This window comes from Portunus trituberculatus, chromosome 15 (genome assembly GCF_017591435.1).
Source record: "Portunus trituberculatus isolate SZX2019 chromosome 15, ASM1759143v1, whole genome shotgun sequence".
Lineage (NCBI taxonomy): Eukaryota > Metazoa > Arthropoda > Malacostraca > Decapoda > Portunidae > Portunus > Portunus trituberculatus.
In genome coordinates this window covers 19,702,880-19,725,032 of record NC_059269.1, presented here as the reverse complement: position 1 = coordinate 19,725,032, position 22,153 = coordinate 19,702,880, and the positions used below count along the sequence as shown (strand labels likewise).

Genomic DNA, 22,153 nt, shown 5'->3' with positions numbered 1-22,153 from the left:
TGTACCAATGTGGATGCAATGCAATATAACGTTTTGAGCAAACCACAAATGAAATATCTATACATTTTTATATTTACATTATATTCAGCAATATCCAGAGTGAAAGAAGAAATATTTTTGTTCGGTGAAAACAAAAGAATAAAAAAAGCCATGTTGGTATTGTACGTGTTTCTTTATCGCGCGCCGATTGCACGCCAGCCAGGCAGTAACTTAAAGCATCTTGTTTTACAGGACACAGTACTGAGATTTACCGTGCTTTACATCTTCCGTGTCGGGACTGCTGGATATTTCACCACTCTTTCTGGCCTACAATATTATATATATATATATATATATATATATATATATATATATATATATATATATATATATATATATATATATATATATATATATATATATATATTTAATTAAATCTTGCCGATGATACTCGTAATCCCTGCGCTTTTTGTTTTACTTAATTTTCTTTTTCTCTCCTCATAATCAGCTTAGATGAACAGTGGAGCAGGAATGGCAACGTTCGGCACCTGAAAACACAAACTTTGGTCTCTCGCAGTTGCGTCAGTCAGGCTGAGCACCACTTGGTCTCCTGCTTCCCCAGGTATTATAACCTATCTCCGGGTGCAAACTTACTATTATTTTGTTGTTCGTCATAGCCAGCCCATCTATATATGCTCTTTAACAAGGAAACACAAGCAACACAATGTCGACATGTTCGACTGGAGCCAAGTAGAGTGTTGAAATACGCTCGCCAGCCTTCTATTATTCAGTACTATTGGTAAAGAATGATGATCTTCTTGTTTATTCTTATCCATGACTGATGAAATCATGATTCAAAACTAAACCAGCACTGGATGTACCCTTTGCTTCATTCACGCCCTTTGCCTCATTCATTCTCAACCATGTACACATTTATCCACTACAGATAAAAGGTTATATAACACGAGATAAATGCATCACACCCGAGCATCTAATAATTCTGTAACATGTTATAAATCTTGGTTTGTATAAAATTGTAGATACCTCTGGGAGTGAAGAATAAGGCTAGTCTCATATTTTCCTTTGGTTGTATTGAGATAAGCATTCACGTGTGTCCCAAATAATGCTTTCCACTGTAGGAGGAAGAAAAAAATAGCACAGTGTCTCTTCTAGTATGGGCACTGCTGGAAAATGTGCTTGAGTGTAAAGTGTAATAAATGATAACAACGAATTTCCATCATGCCAATCACCAGCACTTCGAATATATGAACTGGTCGAGTCAATGAATGAATAGATTTTTAATAGTAATAATAATAATAATAATAATAATTGATTTCTTATATCACATTTTTAAAGTGTATAATATCTTTTCAGTAAGTTCGGTACATACTTTCGTTAAACTAATCTATGTCTGTCTGTCTCTCTCTCTCTCTCTCTCTCTCTCTCTCTCTCTCTCTCTCTCTCTCTCTCTCTCTCTCTCATGAATATTCTCACTCTTTCCAGAATTTCTTTTTACTCTGAATATCCCGTGACTGGTATGAACTTTGCTACTCTGCGGGCAAATTCATTATCATATTCAGCCAATGTCCACTACCCTTTCTCTCTCTCTCTCTGGTCCCGCCGCCTCAGGGATAAGGTTCTCTCAATTTCCTGGCAGTTGTCTCCCTTCTTTCCACTATGAGGCAATTACGCTGACCTTTTCTTTCCATTCTGCTCCTTTCCCCGTCTCATTTAATTTAGTCTCGCCGTTCTGCCGCGCTCAGAAGGGCATATCCACCTCGTGTCTATCTATTCCTTTGGTTTTAGGGAGTCTTTTGCTTCGTCTTTCCCCACCTCTCTTTTCTTTACTATTTTCTGGTTGTTTTCAGAATGGCTTCCTATTTAAATACTGTTATCTTGCTTTTTTCACTGGAATTTCTGGGCTAAAGGGGGTACTTTTTGTGGTACCTCCTATCTCAAAGCCCACCCGCTAGGAAACCGTTGCCCCGAGTGAGGAAACCCAACCTACGCTCGGACCGTGGACAGGATTCGAACCCGTGCGCTTGGAGATCCTCAGACCCCAAAGCACGCATGGTTCCACTGCACCACGGCGGCGCCACTTGTTACTGATCTATTACTTGGGAGAATAAACAGCTACATCTACTTGGCTGTCATTCTTTTACGATTTTTTTTATATCTGGTCATTTTGTTGAATTAAGCTGAAAAAAAAAAAAACACCATGATTCTGCTATGACGTGACACAAAGAGGAAGAGAATGGTGTTATCTCTTCCACCGAGAAACTGCCAATCGATTCTGAGAGAAGCGTCTTTCCATGGCGCTATAATTCAACAAGCAAGTCATCTTCTACCGTAAAAATTCCCATTCTCCGTTTAACTACGTGTGCAGCAAGACAGATACCTTCCATTAAAGGTGAGCTTGGGTGGTGATATGGGCCCTAATATGGGTACCACTTCAAATAAAATTGCCTGCGCCATTAATAGGTGGAGGCTTAACAGCGCTTCCATTACTCGTCAAGTTACCTGATACAAGACAAGTATCTTTCCCCATCCTCTGCTTTATCTTACGTACAGGAATACAGGTTATCTAATTATATATTTTATCACATGTACGAAAAGACAGGTATCGCCTCCAATTCTCTTCTTTCTTTCGTGGTCCTCAGTCTCTCCCATGCAAAACCACACGAACCGAGCAGCAGAAAGGGTGAAGGAAGCAGGGGATTGTGATATAAAGCTAAACATTTCAACGTAAAAATAAATAGCAGAGCGTCGCTGTGTGCAGTATGGAACGTTCAATTGATTTCAGAGTTGTAACAGAGGCAATAAATATGACGTATATGGTTCAGCACTTAAGCCAATGGACTTATATGGCAGGCGCACCGATGTATAGGAATATGGAAACAGTTTATTGGTATTTTCAGGAACCGTGTAGCGTTTAGCCAAAATAAACTTCGCCTCCCATATATAGTGCTGGCAGGAAAGGAGAATACTGTGAAGCTTGCAAGCACAAAAACATTAAAATAAAAATTGAACGCCTCGGTAAAGTTATGGAAGTGAGCGTGGGCTGCGAAGAGAACGTGCTGTAATAAACCGACGATGGCTGGACTGGAACACGGCGTGGAATTTAAAAGGTTACGGAAGGTGAGAGGAATAGATCGGGTCAACTTTATAGGAAAATGAGGACTAAGGTTTTGTACTTTGCTTTATCTCTGACAGTGACTAATAGTAAAGGATTCACCCTCGTTTCTGGTCTCTAAGTAGATCATTTTCTTCCTCGTTCTGTCATGTACAGGATTGTATTTGCGTGTTTCCAGGTCAAGATAGAAGAGTATTTTAAAGCAACATTGCATTACCTTCTCCAACGTTTCGATTAAGGAAGACTCTTGAAAGTAAAAAGTCATTACTGCATTCATGACGTTCTGGAATAAGCAATGAAAAAAAAATTAATGAAGCAACAGTTGTCTTTCAAGGTTTCGATTGAGGAAGAACCCCTGAAAATAAAGATCCACTCTTGAAAGTAAAAAAAAAAAAAAAACATTACTGCATTCATGACGTTATGGAATAAGCAATGAAAAAAAAGAAGTTAATGAAACAATAGTTGTCTTTCAAGGTTTCGATTGAGGAAGAACCCCTGATTTCGATTGAGGAAGAACCGCTTAAAACAAAAACCCACTGCAGCATCCTCGGTTCTCCTTACACCACTAACTAACATGTTGCAACCTTCAACCTTAATGTAAGAAATGAAAGCCGTGAAGTTCCTTTGCGCATACTAACAAAAACTGCATACATGACAGCATTTCCTTTAAGTTCCAAATGGCAAATACACAGTGACAAGGATGGGAAAAACTTTACTGGATGATCCTCGTCGCAGCATCACCCAATCAATTCAATTTATACCACCATGACGGGTCAGGTGCTTTCTCGCTCCCTGACCCCACATGGCACATCACAGGTCCCTTTACAGACGTCCCGCCAGCTCTCCCCTCCCGATGCGTGTGTCTGGATGAGCGGGAACGCTTTTAATGGATATCCCTGGCTGGAGTGCGTTAAAGGTTTTATCCATCAAGTTTGTCAGTTGATCTAAAAGCAGTGCATCTCCAACACTTAAAAAAAGGAAAAAAAGGGCAGTATAGAACAAAAGGGTGGAAAAATGTAGGGTTTTATGGATATTTTCAGCGTAGTGCCACTCCAGTATGTCAAAAAAATACAGTATAGAGAAGAAAGGTTGGAAAAATACTGGATTTTTCTAAGTATACAGTGTAAATCTAGTATTTAAAAAAAAAGGGGGACAGTATTTTTTACGAGCATTCTCAGTGTAAATATAGTACTTAACAAAAGGGGCAGTACTGCATAAGACTCGAGAAATAGAGAGTTTTGCAAGAAATTTATGCGTCGTGTAATTCGAATACTATAAAAGAAATGAAGTAGAGAGGAAGTACTGGATAAGAAACTGGATAGATAGAAAGTATTATGAAAAATTTCTGTGACGTGCAATTCAAATACTATCAAAAATGGAGTAGAGAGGCAGAACTGCATAAGAAACTAAATAAATAGAGAATATTATGAGAAATTTGTGACGTGTAATTCAAATCATATAAAAAAAAAAAAAATGGAGTAGAGAGGCAGAACTGCATAAGAAACTAAATGAATAGAGAATATTATGAAAATTTCTGTGACGTGCAATTCAAATACTATATATATAAGAAAATGAAGTGGAAAAAAAAAAAAAAAGGATTTCATGAGTATTGTGAGTGTTAAATGGCGCGATGTTTGCATGGATATGAAGCAGCGAAGTGTGGCAAGGAAATGAAGAGCCAGAAACGCCATGAGGGGTGGGCAGTGTGAAATGGACGCCTATGGAGGGAACAGCTGATGTATATATACGAGTATAGGAGGCCAGACAACTGTGTATGGGTGAATCTACTCCTTCCGTTGCTTTCTTCATAGTGTTTTTTGTACAATAATGATAGAAAAATGGTTTATATGTGGTTTTTATGGTGCAGAGAGAGAGAGAGAGAGAGAGAGAGAGAGAGAGAGAGAGAGAGAGAGAGAGAGAGAGTTATTTTTATGAAAGGTTACATAACTCAATTTCTGTGCGTCGTTCAAGTTTTGTGGAGGCGTATGTAGGTGAAGGAAAAGGGAAATAAAACAAGTAGAGGAGGAAGGAAAGTATGTCAAGAAAGGGGAGGGAAGGAGGAAGAGGAGAAGGAGGAAGAGGAGGAGGAAAAAGAAAAAGAAAATAAATAGAATAATAACGCCACCATTACCAAGAACAACAGCAAGACGGGAGAAGAAAATGAAAGAAAAGGAAAAAAAATAAGAAAAGGAAGTAGAAGTAAACGATGAGAGAGAGAGAGAGAGAGAGAGAGAGAGAGAGAGAGAGAGAGAGAGAGAGAGAGAGAGAGAGAACAACTCACAACCACCACAAACAGCATGGAAGAAGAAGAAGAAGAAGAAGAAGAAGAAGAAGAAGAAGAAGAAGAAGAAGAAGAAGAAGAAGAAGAAGAAGAAGAAGAAGAAGAAGAAGAAGAAGAAGAAGAAGAAGAAGAAGAAGAAGAAGAAGAAGAAGAAGAAGAAGAAGAAGAAGAAGAAGAAGAAGAAGAAGAAGAAGAAGAAGAAGAAGAAGAAGAAGAAGAAGAAGAAGAAGAAGAAGAAGAAGAAGAAGAAGAAGAAGAAGAAGAAGAAGAAGAAGAAGAAGAAGAAGAAGAAGAAGAAGAAGAAGAAGAAGAAGAAGAAGAAGAAGAAGAAGAAGAAGAAGAAGAAGAAGAAGAAGAAGAAGAAGAAGAAGAAGAAGAAGAAGAAGAAGAAGAAGAAGAAGAAGAAGAAGAAGAAGAAGAAGAAGAAGAAGAAGAAGAAGAAGAAGAAGAAGAAGAAGAAGAAGAAGAAGAAGAAGAAGAAGAAGAAGAAGAAGAAGAAGAAGAAGAAGAAGAAGAAGAAGAAGAAGACGAAGAAGAAGACGAAGACGAAAAAGACGAAGACGAAGAAGAAGAAGAAGAGTAAGTAGCGGTCAAAACCCTCGTAAAGTCAGCGGTATTACTTTAGATTCTCCCAAGTGGCGACATCTCAAGGGAATGAAATTATACTTAGGGCCAAATTTATGGACTTGAATCTTAAGTACCTCCGTGGATGGTTTCAGTGGACCTTCCTTTCCCATTTTCCTCCCTGATCTGTCCCTTCTACACGTCATCCCACTGTGCATCTAAAGACCGAGGAAACCACACATAGAAATCAAAAGAATGAATAAAAATGAACAAAAAAGATAGAGAATGTGAAAAAATGTGGAAGAAAAGATATATCCATAACAAGCAGAGAGAGAGAGAGAGAGAGAGAGAGAGAGAGAGAGAGAGAGAGAGAGAGAGAGAGAGAGAGAGAGAGAGAGAGAGAGAGAGAGAGAGAGAGAGAGAGAGAGAGATTTTACAACTGTGTGGAATATATTTATGCATCACAGTGCAGGAGGAATAATGATGTGGATGTGTGTGTGTGTGTGTGTGTGTGTGTGTGTGTGTGTGTGTGTGTGTGTGTGTGTGTGTGTGTGTGTGTGTGTGTGTGTGTGTGTGTGTGTGTGTGTGTGTGTGTGTGTGTGTGTGTGTGTGTGTGTGTGTGTGTGTGTGTGTGTGTGTGTGTGTGTGTGTGTGTGTGTGTGTGTGTGTGTGTGTGTCGGGGTAAGAGTGTATGCACATCAGTCAAACAAACACCAAACTCCTTTCCCACTTTCTTTTTATCGAATACCGTTCATAATTATCCTCCAAGACTTTCCCTTCACTGGCTCCTGGACGCACGGATTGGTCAGTGACACGGGAGGGGTTTAGGACGGAAGGGACACGAGCAGATTACCGCGAGAAGCAGTAAAATCACCAATAAAGACCTGTAAACTTACTACGCATTCTTAAACAGTTCAACAGGCTGCACTTTGAATTTTCTTGATCTCCAGGGATGTTTTCAAGGATGTATTCAATAAGAGAGAGTGTAACATGAATTCTGCATCATTACTCGGGGAAAAATCGTATCAATTCTATCACGACTATATTTAACAAACTGTGCTACATGATTTTGGAAATTGAAGGTGTATTTTCATGCTTCCAAGAGTAATGCAACAAGGATTCTATGTCATTAATAGGGAAAAAAGTTACAGTCCGAATTCTTATTATTGCAGCCTTTGTAGAGCAAGATTATTGTGCTTTAGAATACAGGGCATGGTCTCTCGACGTAAACAGCCACACGTAAAAGGGATTCCGCCCTTTTGTTTGAGGAAATACACTCACAATTTGCATGAAACCTAAAAAGAAAGAAAAATAATCAATACAACAATTTACGACTCGAGAGATAAAAGTGACAAGAAGATGAAAGATATGAAATTCTAAAAAACAAAAGAAAGGAAAATATGCTGAAGGAAAACTCAGGAAGAAAAACACAAGGTATGAAAACTGCCAAAATAATAAGAAAAACAAGACGCGCCCAAAATATGAAGAAAAGAAAAACAAAATTATGGAAACGGCAGGAGAGAGAGAGAATGCCAAAAAAAAAAAAAAGTAAAACTTGTATTTCTTCTTGTCTGTCTTGAGGAGGCAAGCCAAGGTACCTTTCTGTATCTTCCTGCAGTGCTGCCATGCTGAGGAAATTTTATATTTTAGGACCACCCGAGCCACGAGAGAGAGAGAGAGAGAGAGAGAGAGAGAGAGAGAGAGAGAGAGAGAGAGAGAGAGAGAGAGAGAGAGAGAGAGAGAGAGAGAGAGTGGCAGGCTGAAGAGAAAGGTGCAATTTTCCGAACAAAAGAAAGAAAACAATCTATTCTTGAAAATGTTGAAGGAAAACATCTCAGAATTGAAAAAAAGAAAAGAAAAAAAAAACTAAGCAATAATATTTCAGAGGAGAGTTGCAAGTCTTTTACAAACTTTACAACCTCTTCCTTTCTACACCTTGTCTTAAACTTCACTTTTCAGGCACTTCACTTCCTCCTCTCGATATTCATTTCATTACACAGCGTCACTTTTCCTTAATTTTTCTTTCTCCCTCTCCTTTCACAAACTTCACAACCTCTTCCTTTCTACACCTTGTCTTAAACTTCACTTTTCAGGCACTTCACTTTCTCCTTTCGATATTCATTTCAATACAATCAGCGATACTTTTCCCTCACTTTTCTTTCTCCCTCCCCTTTCACAAACTTCACAAGCTTTTCCTTCCTACACCTTGTCTTAAACTTCACTTTTGAGACACTTCACTTTCTCCTTTCGATATTCATTGAAGTACAATCAGCGACACCTTTTCCTCCCCTTCCTTTCTCCCTTCTCTATCAATTCGTAACTAGCGCCATCACATCACTTCCCTCAAGGCGTCCTGTGATGTAGCGCGTCTGTCCGTCCGTGAGCTGCTGAGACGGCTGAAGGGCTGAGGCAAAGCATGATTATTCACCAGGAAGTGTCTGTATAGCTAGGAATCCATTTGCGACAATACGCTTTGGGTAGTGAGGATGATACTGAGAACACACTGAGATCCCTTCACCGTCTCCGTGTGTATGTGTGTATGTGAGTGTGTGTGTTTGGTATCTAATGGTTCCTCGTCCTTATCTCTTCGCTGCGTCTTTGTTTACGACTCCCGTTGCAGATTCACTGGGGAAACGAGGCGCCCAGTGTGTAAATACAACCAGAAATCGATGCCTAGTCTCCTCTGGGTCTATTCTGTTCTGGTCTTTCCCTCTCCTTCCCTCCTGATGCCCCCTCGCCCAAGTGCCCTGGACCAGTGAACCATATTGAACTGATGGCCTCATAAATAACGCTAATATTTTCCGAATCATGTGCTCTTCGATATATTTAAAAGGATCATCTATATATCGGCCACCTGTGTGCGTGTGTGTGTGCGTGAGTGCGTGTGCGTGAGTGCGTGTGCCTGTGTGTCGGCAGGTGTTAGTTCGTAGGCTAAATTTATTCCCACACACCTGTCACCTTTCCAGTTATCGTGAGAAGGAGCTAAGGGTCTGTTGAATAATTCCTAAAGTCATTCGTTCCTTAGATGAAAGACTCAAAGTTCAGTCATCCGTACCCGACTCAGCTCTGACGGTTTTTTATTAATGACTTAAAAATATGACGCCACTTTTGCCGAACTCAGACGAACGATACTGAAGAATAATTACCTTGACGGGATGAAATGTCCAAAAAGTGAGGAAGAGACCACCACTTCCGTACTTGCCTAACTTTCTCGTAATAAGAATCTCACACCAAAGGCTACACTTCACTACACTGGAATGAAAATAAATAAATAAATGGCTTAGAGGAGAATTTGAGAAGCGAGACTGCTTTTTATAATTCCTCCTTATTCTAGATGCAGAAAAAAAAATACAAGTCTGAATCGTTATTTTATGTAATAGATCACAAGTTTAATTAATAGTAACCTTCATTATACAAGCAATAGGAGAAAAGTACCAAAGTTTCGTCTCTCCTCATATGTCATTGGATGCACGTACAAAATTATCTAATGTTATAGATTACAAGTTTAATATTAATCTTCTTTATATAAGCAATAGGAGAACAGTACCAAAGTTTCGTCTCGCCTCATATGTCATTGGGTGCACGTACATAATGATCTAAACGCCAAGTCTTTCATTATGTCACGATCCTGCATCATTACTCACAAATTTAGTGATACAGTGTCCTGAGGATATCGAGAGAAGTTTTACGTTTCTTCTTCCGTGAGGTGACACTTGGTATACTTGCAGGAGACAGGTAGCGGCAGTGAGACCAAAGGGTGATATTTGCTTCGTCATGAAAAAAGAACTATAGTTGAAAAGAGCTACAGTTGACGTGGCCTTCCTGAGTAATTTGTGTGAAGGAATGATAAACGAGTTCCGCATTGGTCGGTAAAAGTTCAAATCAGAAAGTCTTCCTCTCCCATCACGATTCTTTTTTTTTTTTTTTCATACAGTAGTTTTATCGTATTCAACATAACGTTTCAATGTGTGAAGATGCAGTATCACGTTCGTCATCATTGTAAGGCATACTAAATGATTCTACATGGACAGACAAATATTCTACCTACCACGAATGACCATCAGTGGACAAACCATAGCAAAATGTACTGACCCATAAGGGGAGGCCGATAATCCCCACGACATTGCCATACATCACTCATTACTTCAATGGAAACAGCAACAGTTCTTCGTGAAATGAAAAACTGTTACTCTGCCTTCTTACCGGCCTCACCTTATGGGTCAGTACATTTTGGTTTTACTATAGTGCTATGCCTATCAGTAACATGAAATTTAGAAAGAAAAGGAAGGAACTTAGGAAAAAATATCTACTGATTTAAAGGATTTGTCAACTAAGTCCGTTTGTTTCACTGTACCTTTATCTTCCTCTCCCTCCTACACGTTGCAGATTTACTCTCAATTTATACTACACATAATAAGACTTCAAAACAATGTCTGAACTGAACTGGCACTAAGCACGCTAATCACTCACTACAGTCACACAAAGGCACGGCGTGTTGTCAGGTGTTCTCTCACAATCCAGCTTTGTAAAATATTTACGTTATTACAAAACTGATGAAAAGATCGTACAGCTGTCATTTCATCTGTTGGTTTTGACAATAATGTTGACATGGCTAGAGAGAGAGAGAGAGAGAGAGAGAGAGAGAGAGAGAGAGAGAGAGAGAGAGAGAGAGAGAGAGAGAGAGAGAGAGAGAGAGAGAGAGAATTTATTTTTTTGAGTGACTCCACGTATATTTACATAACTCAGTTTGCCAGACATCTAAAATTCGCTATAAAAATACATGTTTTCGTTCCAGTCCGTTTTATTAAAAAAAAAAAAGTAACATTTACAAAACTGAACAAAATTAAATATCGCTATCCATCTGTGTACACGCTCCCTGATAACTCACCCAAAACTAACATAACATCACATTTAAAACATTCCTGACATTTCAAAACTTGCTAACATTCGTTCTGTGTTTTTTTTATATGGTTTAGTTTGTTACATCGGACATTCCTATCATATCAGTGTGTCCCACGATTTGAAGAAGCTTTATATTGTAATTTTTTTGATTATTATTATCTTCTTTTAGCGTTTCAACTTGTAGCGTGGAAATAATAATAAAAAGTCGACATTCTCAAACTTTTATTATATTCTACATTGTTATATAGTTTTTGTTACGTGGAATTTCCTTAAAAACTGCAAATTTCCTATCAATGTGAAGTCTACTTATCCTCTTCAGTAACGGGACGCATTATTACCATTAGTTTGGGAGTGATTAGACCATTTTATTTACATTAGGAAGGGTTTATGGAGGTCAGAAGATTAATACACGGAGTCTTCATTATTTTAATCCCCGCATAACTTTCTGAAGCAGTATCAGATCGCCAGATAGTAAGCAGAATGAGTATGAAAACAAGTTATGGTATTGAAGGGATCATAAGAATGGCAGTAACTTTCTACACAGAGAAATTCAACATGCAGTAAACTTTCTAAAAAAAAAAAAAAAAAAACCAGTAATGGTATTTATCGGAATTTATCTTCAGAACATTTCAACACGCAGGGAGAAAAGGTTTATTCACCGAGTCTCTGTGGAAGTCTATCTCTCGTCACCACACCAATACTCCCCCCGCCCCAGCATGTGGCCGCACGCCGCCACTCAGGCATGACAAAACTCTCGAGGCTGGGAGGGAGGCGAGGGGAGATCAGACACGCTAAATGTTTTACGAAATATACATGTTCTGCAAGTTTGAGCCCGTCCTCAGAGGAAACGTGAAGCATGAACCGCGAGTTACACGAGACAGCAACACGTGTCGAGCAGATGTGGTGACTGTGAACTGTGCAAGAGGCCGTGTCCATCATATCGAGGTATATCGGTTGAAAATGAACCGGCAAAATATTTCACAGGATGCGAAAGCGGATCAGTTTCCCATTTTTTATGTTGGACTCAGTGATCCCTTGGAGAAAAGCTTGCTGAAGTATATATGTTTCTTTTTCATATTAGAACAGAGCTTATAACAGACATCCAGGAAGACAAACGAAGACGGACTTAATACATGAATACAGACAGACGGACAAAAAGACAAACATAACACATACATTCACAAAGAGAGAGACATATTGTGTTAAACGTTGTGGATGACGATTTTCCATCAAGTTGTTACTGCTCATGATTTTTTTTCGGATTTTATCTAAGAAATTAATTTTGCCCGTATGGAGCAATGTAGAGATAATGAAAGCATCGCCTGAAATACAAGTATAATAAAACCATCGCTTTTTTTCTTTATTTATACCATGTGGGCTTTTCACGGGAATTTATGGGCTAAAAGGATATAATTTTGGGGGTACCTCCTATCTAAAAGCCCACCCGCTAGGAATCCGTTGCTCAGAGTGAGGAAGCCCAACCTACGCTCAAACCGTGGAAAGGATTCGAACCTGTGCGCTTGGAGACCTCTCGGACCCCAAAGCACGCATAGTTCCACTGTACCACGGTTTGTACGGATGTAACGCGTCAATCTATGTAGTCAATAATATTACACTTTATGGCAGACTATCCACGCCTTCTCGTTTACAAAAGCAAAGCCACTTAGGAAAGAATCATGGAAAATACATCACTGGTCACCTCTTCGTTGCATGAATCCTACACAAAGCCTGAAAAACTTCCTAGAAACAAACAAAACAAGAAAATGGAGATAACTGGTAAATCCTCTACCTTGTTTTCGTCTCTCATATCACTTAGAAATCCTGTTAGTTTACCACTAAAACAATAAGAATAACACTCAGACACCCATGTAATTTTAACTAGAGCCTTTGAATGTATTGGAGGTGGGGCGCATTAAGTGTTTACAATACAGGACAGACTCAAGAACGTGTTTGAAAGTTGGCGCGGTTAGATGAGGCTCTTGTACCTTATAACAAGACGCTCTAATAGATGTTTTCCTACATTAATTGCTCATTAAGTAGTTTTATATCCTTTTAAATTGATGTTTTGCTGGTTTTCCACAGGCGCGCCCCCTCACTGTGTTATTGAGGCTGTTAGTCCAGCGTGGAAAAAAGGGGATGGGTTGTGGGTGTCGGTGGTGTTGCATGGGTGTGTTTGTGTGTTGGAATAGCAAACATGATGTAGGTGGGGAAGCCTGGCGGGCGAAGGCGGGGTTTGGGTACAGCGCTAAACTTCAAGAATCTAAAATCTATTTTATTCTTACCTGGCTGGCGGTCGTTTAGTATAGGCACATGTAACACTCTCTTAATCTTTGAGTGATGATGTACTGGTTTCTATTTCTCTCGTTCCTTTAAACACGCAAAAATACATTGTTGACTTACGTTACGTCCTTACAAATGAAAATAATTTAATTAGTATCAGAAAAGAATGTGGTGTAAAAGTTTGTGACATTTAAAAAAACCCTTTGACTATTTAATGGATGTCTTAAATGAACACATGTATAATCAAGAATAAATAGTTTGAGTGCTTTTCTTCCACAATACAACAAACAAAGTCGAATTTTGTATGTATGCTTTTGTGAAGATGTAACGAGTAAATATGTATGGCAAATTATCATGCGTAATTTAAAAGAGCATATTAAAATTGATTATTCTTTATCTTCTATCGATAGCACGTTAATCTATTGTTTATTTGAGCACGGATTTAAAGATGCAACACGTGAACATTTGCAGTCAATAACAGACAAAACAAACAAACAAACCAGATAATAACTATTGACATACTAACCCTTGGAATCAAGTGAGGATGTATCTGGTATTTTCAGTCTCTGTGTGTGTTACATGTAATTTGATAACTGGAATTTCTGCTAACATCGGCAATTTTCGATAGGCAATATTTTGTGTCGGCAGTTCATGGCGGTAACAATTACACGCAAAACAGGGTGGAAATATGATGCCACGTTTTCAATTACTTGGGCAACAATGGCAAACAGGTAGCCGTGAGGGGATTCCCATTAAAGTGATACCCCGGCCGGCGAGGGAGACGACAAACTGCTACCATTATTTTATGAACTCTAGTGTACATGTGCAGTACCTTGAAATTCAACTACTTTTTAAAACGACCAACTACACACATTTTTATGAACGCCAGTAAATATATATATATGCTACCTTAAATATTCAAAAATACTTTTCAACACAATTTTTTTCCACATACCTCCCGTAACTTTTATGTAAACGCCATTAAATATACGCAGGATCATAAAAAAATCTATTCGGAACTTGTAGACATGGGAAAGTTTTAAGGGCTAAAAATCTTGCCAGTTTAAATGTAATTTTTAAGGATGTGCCTTGTTGTTTCTGCTCTTATTATAGGAATTCTATTTGTTCCAGATATCCTAAGATTCCCATACCTTTCATACAAAAAACGAACCTGTGATATATATAAAAAAAAAAATAGTATTCGATTTTTTGACGAATTTAATGGGTTAGAACATAAACAAAATAAAAAGCTTCATTCTAAATTTGTTGATCGTCAATGAAACTCTTCTTGAATTCATATGCACCGCTATGGAGGTACATTTACTGACTTCCTACACCACCGCCGCCAGATACCTATACATCAAAAATAAAAACGATGACTTTCGACTACAGTATATCATTAATGAACCAAAGGACTTGTGTGTTATCTGGTACACTAAGAACAAAAGCGAAATCTAAATTTTCTGCCTCCCTCCCTACTCGTTTCTCCAATTCAATAATAAAACTAGATAAACCAAAGTACTTCTGTGTCACTTGGTACACGAAACAAAGTAAAATGAATCTCTCTCTCTCTTTCTCTCTCTCTCTCTCTCTCCCCGACCAACGTCCGGACACACAGCAAAATGTCCAGCCGCCTCACAGTGTCATTATCTCGTGAATATTAATGGCTGATCCGCTAATGAATCCCGCGGACCTCTGTTAGCGAAGGATCTATCTTCCCTAAACGTCCTTTTACGGCGGCGGGCGTCATGAAGGATGCCGGGGCGTGCTGGGCATGACGCAACGGTGGGAGCCGGAATAGTGCTAATTTGTCTGCTGGATAGCCTCTCAGTTTTATCCAGCACCCCCAAGGCTTTCTGGCGCTCTGTCTTGAGGTATAAGAGCGAAAATTGGGGCAAGAGCAGCGTGGGAGGGGAAAAGAGTAGCGTGGGAGGAAGTAACGCGTTTTTCTGAGCATTCAAATGTTTTATTTTTAGTATATAATGGTGATGTAAGATTATTTTAGAAAGTGTGGGAGAAATAGAGGCTTGAGAGTAAGGAAAAGTCTGTGTGGGAAGGCAGTGACTGGGCTTTCTGAGTATTCAAGTAATGGTTTTCTTTTATATCTGGATTTGTTGTAAGTGTACTCGGAAAGGGAAGGAGGGAAGGTGGGAAGGTGGGAAGGAGGGAAGGAGGAAAGGAGGCAGGGAAAGGATTAAGGTGAGAGGGCTGGGGAAAGATTTACGTTCGGAGGAGGTGACTCGGTTTCCTTATTGACAAGTGCAGAGTCCTTTATATTGAGAGAGAGAGAGAGAGAGAGAGAGAGAGAGAGAGAGAGAGAGACGCATGGACGGGACACTACGCAGCATATTTCTTTTCCTCTCTCTCTCTCTCTCTCTCACACACACACACACACACACACAGTCTGTATGATGTTTCCGACAGTTATGACAATGACAACTATATGATAATGGTAATAGTAAGTAATAATAATAATGCTAATGATGCTAATGATGATGATGATAATAATAATAATAATAATAATAATAATAATAAACGTGTATTGTCTTCTTTGTCCTTCTTTTTCCTGTCTGTGTCTCCCTTCTTCCTTCCTTCTTTTTTCCTCTTTATTTGTGCGCGTGTATATGAGAGAGAGAGAGAGAGAGAGAGAGAGAGAGAGAGAGAGAGAGAGAGAGAGAGAAATGTGTCTGACGCTGCCCCCTCCTCCACACAGTGAAAAATACACCATGATATATTAGACACCATTAACTTTTTCTTAGATTCTCTCTTTCTTTCTCTCTCTCTCTCTCTCTCTCTCTCGGACCACCACACTACTCCAGCTAACACACAAACCTTCCTCTGGGAACTTAGCAGAGTAGCAACAAGAGGAGCCTTATTTTAGATGGGATGAGAGTGGACCATATGAGGAAACTAGACAACTCACGAAAGGAGACAATAAGGAACAACTGATATGAAAGGTTACTGATGCTGGTTACTTGACAGTCCAGGGAGAAATGTGTAGTTAAGGTGGAATCGAGTGCTTTTACTGGCTTATTACTTTGTGTTTTACATTTACGAGCATTTGTAAATATAAAAACTCATTTGAATGCGTGAATATATCAGTTAGCACAAAAAATCTCAGTAATTATTTGTTTAAATGTTAACCATCCTACCAATTTTTTAGATCTATATGCGCCCAATTCTTCCTCAGAACTACAGCAACAATAAACTCTTTCAGACTTATTTTCTATTCCCCGTACCTTCCTCAACCCCACTGCCATACAACCAACTCTTTAGCTCTTTATACACCTAATTTTTCCTCAGATAACTACAGTAATAATAAAATTTTCAGACATTTTCTATTCCCCATACCTTCCTCAACCTCACTGCCATACTACCAACTCTTTAGCCCTATACACTTTTTTTTTTTCTCAGATAAGTACAGCAACAATAAACTTTTTCAGACTTATTTTCTATTCCCATTCCTTCCTCAACCCCGCTGCGATACTACTACTTCCGCCTCACCAGACCCTTACGCCGCAGGGGAATGTAAAGGTTAGGCATGTCACTCCCACATTCTCTTACTCCCGCGCTGAACAAAACATACTTTCGATGTTGCATTAAAAAAGTATAGTATTTTGGATGTAACCTAAGCCTATTGATATCTAGGTAGTTATTCATTCATGCCCCAAAAAATAGTGACTTATAGCACTAAAAAAATGTTAGTTATATCAATATTACCAAAGAAAAAAGAATCTACGGAATTATTGCAGTTTCAACCAATACACCACAAGTAACTATACGCATTCTCAGTCTCGATCACACTTCGAGCATTTTTAATCCCATTTTACCCTATCGGAAATTAATAATGTTAGGTTAGGTTAGGTTACCACACAACTACACACATTCAGGGTCTCGATCACACTTCTACGAGCATTTCTAATCCCATTTTACCCTATCGAAAATGAATAATAAGGTTAGGTTAAGTTAGATTAGGTTTCCCAGGAGGTCCCCAAGCTTTTTAGACACAGGGAAAAAGAAATATAAGATAGGGTATATTGGTTGAAACTGCAAATTTAACAAAGAATCTACTTTCGTACCGGGGTCAGCATTCAGAAACTCACTGCTTTTCACCACAACTATTTCTAAAGGCCTCACAGAGATCAACCCGGTTCTCAAGAGTGTCTCGCTTGCTAATGTATACTTTCAATTTGTCACCGGAACCAGAAAAAATACTCTGAAAAAACAGCATGACTTCAAATACCGAAATCGAAAGTGGTGGAGGTATGGCGAAGTATTTCAGAATATCATACAACAACATACAGGACAGTGTGAAGGCAACACTCACAGAATGGCGGTCTGGCCAGAAGGGAGAAGACACAGCACGTTTTCTTCTTTATAATTTCTCATTTCTGCCTTCTCTTCCTCTGCACTCCCCGCCCGAATGATACACGGACACTCACGCTTTATCCTGGTCAGAGTTGGTATTCCAGATGAGAAAGAATTATACAAGACACGAAGAAAAAGCACGGACGCGGCACGGCTCCAGCTGCCTCTGGGACGCGCGGGGAGAGAGTGAGGGATTCAGAATCATGAGCTGAGAGACTCGAGACGTTTCGTTTCAAAAGATATTCCACCTAATTAAGACACACCAGATTATTGTGTCATTGTATTCAACAAACATTGCTTTCAGATGCAAAGGAGAACTATATCAGTGTGTATGTTCTTAAGATCGCTCACTAGTACTTAAATTCTAATAACAATATTAGTAATGTTTATCTGCCACAGCTCGCGGTGGTGATGGTGGTGGTAGGCTGGCTCACAGATAATAGCAAACATGTTTTTGCCTTTCTTAGTGTGAAACTTCATAATTTTGCTAAACAAATCTTAATTAAATCGTGAAATTCCTCCCTCTTTTTAATGCACAATGAGTGAATGATGTAAGTAAATACGATTTCATCCCTCTTATATCTTACATCTCTTATATCACCGAGTGTTCGTACGCACTTCACAAGAGTCTCTCTAATTAAGTGTCTGACGAGTGAGCAATGCGCTGGTGTTGAAATATAATTAGTACAAGTAAAAGATGTATCATTCTTTGTTTGATCTGAGAATTGGATGGAATTGAATGAGTTTGATAATGATATACGTACTGCGTTCTGCCAGAATGAACGGTGAGCAATTTGTACTGATAGGTATTAGGTATCCAAGGGTGAATATGGTGATAGTTTGATTCTGCTTCAACTTTGAGATAAGGACTTTTGAGAAACTGATAATTAGTGTTGCAGTTAAAAACGGTTCTTATGGGAGTGCAACCATTTCAAAATACTCAAAGAATGTATTTAAAGGCAGCCTTACTCGAAAATGAGGCGCCTGAACAGAAGTATTGCTGCACTGGTAGTAGTAGTAGTAGTAGTAGTAGTAGTAGTAGTAGTAGTAGTAGTAGTAGTAGTAGTAGTAGAAGTAACAGTAGTGTCAGCAGTACACTTACAGTATGTACGCTGCGTTATTTATTGGGGCGATGAAATGTTCAGCTTCAATGGATGAATATGAGAGGCATCCTGAACTGTGGAATTCCAATATGGCGTGTAATACGATAATGCTACACACAATGGTTATTTTTTCCGGTAAATTCTTATTAATGTTTCCGTTTCATTTCACTCAACTTACGCATATAAAAGCTTTCTTATCAGCTTGTAGGATTCCATCGCTCCTTCTTCTTTTCCTTCCTTCCTTCTCCTCATCTAGTCATTTTTGTTATTGTCTATTCCACTCTTCAGAATAATCACCTTTTAATCACCTGACCTAATTCACCATGCACGCAACGAGGGAGTAGAAGAAATAGGAATGCAGATCCATCTCTCTCTCTCTCTCTCTCTCTCTCTCTCTCTCACACACACACATAGAGGAAAGACAGAGTGGTACATGCAACAGGAGTCGAGGTAGTGAGGAGAGTTGCCCTTGATCCCAATACATTTGATTAACATTTCAGTGAAGTGTGAAGAGTGCGAAGCCATTTCATATGGAGATGTTTCACGCACGGACGGGCAGGCAGGGCAGGGATGTACAAGGTCAGCAGCTGGTAGGCGGTAAATGATTCTGAATAAGGCTGAAAGCGTGTAAAGTCCCTGAAGGTGATGTAGTGAGAGTGGAGTTTATTACAGATGACTCTTTATAAAGGAGAGGTCAAGGGTGTTCAATATAAAAGCAGACTGGTGAATGATACTGTGAGGAAGAGAACGAGAGTATTTTGTCTGACGGGTGGCGAGCAGTGGTCACGTGAAGATAATGAGTTATTGACGCAATGACAAACTCATCAGCAAAACATATTAGGAAAGTTCCTGTGGATAGTTAATGACATGTAGCATAGCACATATTTTTTTCTTACTGCCAATCCTTTAAGCCTCGCATGGAGTTTTATTGTGTGTCCGTTCTGAAGCACTGTCAATATTGCGTCTATGAGCTTCACTTTATATACTCCTCCTTTCCAGCAGCACTACAATCCACAAGACGTAAACTTTGCAAGGTTTCTTATACGACATCCTCATATCCGCCTCAAAATACATGTCTGAGAATTTTTCCTTCCCTCAACCAAACATTCTCATTGATTCTGATTAATTTTTCAACAAGGGGTGCAATGTATCAATTCTTTCGTGCTGAAACTGTACATGATGCTCTAACACAAAAGAGAATAATCATACTACCATCCATCAAACACGAAGCACATCCTTACGAGACTCTCATAACTCCTCACTAAGTCAAACACAGCAGACACTCCCGCCATGTGGTGAGCGCGACATGGCCGTAAAGACCAGGGACTGTGTGGTGCCAGTGACAATGGGTCCTGGCGGCGCGTCGGACAGGTGAGACAGAGGCTGAGATTTACGAGAGCCATAAATTGAGTACTGAGCGTCGCCGTTGGATATCACCAGTAACTCTGAGACAGACATTCAACAGACCAACAAATATGTAGTGTCGTTAGAGGCACCTCTGTCCAGCCAGGAACGTGTCCCTTCATCTTCACCTTCCAAGATCTCTCGGGTCTAATGTAATCCGTGGCTATCGAAGGGCATTCCGTCACCCGACAGTGTCAGTAAAGAAATGTTTGGCAGCCGTGAGTCGACGATGAATCTGACTCAATGAAATTTTAATATCGGACTGATTAATTGTCTCATCGAACAGCCGGTCACTGAAACGACCAACACACACACACACACACACACACACACACACACACAGTATTATCATTAGTATATAGCATGTACTGTAGATAATAACAATCCTCATTACACATTAATCATATGTAAATACTTATTCCCAAAGTGATCATCTAAATACATTAATTCCAGCATATAGATAATTATGGGCCTGAGTTCCCAAATGAGTAGTGCGATAAAAACAGCTTTCCATCTAGATTTGTCAAAATATGTCAAGCTTAAAAAAAAACATTGATTTAAAATTCATGCTATTTTTAAATTATCACTAAAGTTTCTGCCAAAGACCCTAAAAAAGAGCTTCTGTACTGTCTTTGGTTTCTGCAAATCAAACACAGTAAATCAATGCCATCTATTGCTTATACCACAGTGACAAGGAAATATTTGAATTATCTAAAGAATTAGCTTATTAAAGGCTCGAATTTCCCTTAAAGCTCAAAAAGACAGTCATATCGGCATTTTTTTTACCTGCCTTCTGTAGTGTATAAGATATAATGGACGTAAAGAAAATGTTCCCATCTTCCCTAGTCGAGTGTTCAATGCGTTAGTAGTTATGTTGGCGTGGTGAGGGACAGGCGGCTCCTCTCATTATAAGGCGTGTACTATAGAAAATCACCTACTCCTGCACAGTCTATAGGCCGTTCTTAAGTAGGATTGGAGAGGATTACAAGCTGGATCTCCATTGATGCACGGACACACACACACACACACACACACACACACACACACACACACACACACACACACAAGTAGATAGATAGATAGACAGACAGATGGATAAATAGATAGAAACTTATTGAACACACACACACACACACACACACACACACACACACACACACACACACCTACCAAACCAATTTGAAACGCGTCTATGAATAATGAAGCTTTCCCAAGTATGAGCCGCTAATTACGTTATCGAACCACGCGTCTGTTGCATCGATCACTGGTGCTCTTGAGTCAACTGACATCTGTTACGTCTCGTCAAACTCGTGAGGCGTCAAGTGAGAACGTTTGAGAGACCGTTCGACTGTGAAACCCGCTACGCCGGAAACACTGGAATTCATTTGCATAAGCTTTAGATGGTGGGGCGAGGACTTCCGTATCTGTATCCGTTCATTAGAGCCAGGAAGGGACGGTGGTGGTGGTGGCAGTGGTGGTGGTGGTGGTATTGGTAGTAGTGTGGGTTTATTTCACGGTAGCATTCATTGTCTAACAATCAGCAACAGTATACCCAGATGTGGATTGCAAGGAGCGTTTGGTACAAAGGGAATAGTTTCTGTCAAACCACTAGCTGTGTCCTGTCGGTGAGGTGGCTGTCTCCGTTCACATGCACCACGAAGGGAAAGATCCAGTGGTTCATTATGCTTGTTGTGGTGGTTCGTTGGTCGTTCTCGCCTCACTGGTCAAGGAAGGATGTCTTTTTGGTTCGTGTCAACTACTTGGTCAGTCAGGAATGTTAATGGGTGTCTTTGTTGGTTTGGGAATCATGAACTTTTTAATCGAAGTGCTTTTGAGAGTGTAGCTTTGTTGTTGACCTGTTTTGTGATGGTTCAACGTTTTATGCAATGTTCATATGAGTTACCCAGTTCTCTCTCTCTCTCTCTCTCTCTCTCTGTTTGACTTTAAAGTGCTAAGTGAAAAAATTTGATAGAATACATATACAGTTTTACACATCAAATTTACATACATTCAAGGTGGGACAATTTCTGTACAATACTTACATATTCCATAAAACTGCGAGCACTTTTTTTTCATCCATCTATCCATGAATGAATGAACGTGTGAATGAATGTATGTATCATTCTATCGCTCTACCTA

The 22,153-nt window shown here is 39.4% G+C and overlaps 1 long non-coding RNA gene across 2 annotated transcripts in view; it reads right to left on the bottom strand.

Moving 5' to 3' along the window:
• Window positions 1-17,680, bottom strand: part of LOC123504096 — an 88,963-nt gene extending 71,283 nt beyond the window's left edge. For both annotated transcript variants that reach the window (XR_006674701.1, XR_006674702.1), the window contains exon 1: window positions 17,467-17,680. This is a non-coding gene — a long non-coding RNA (uncharacterized LOC123504096). The remainder of the gene's footprint in view (window positions 1-17,466) is intronic.
• Window positions 17,681-22,153: the final 4,473 nt, after the last annotated feature.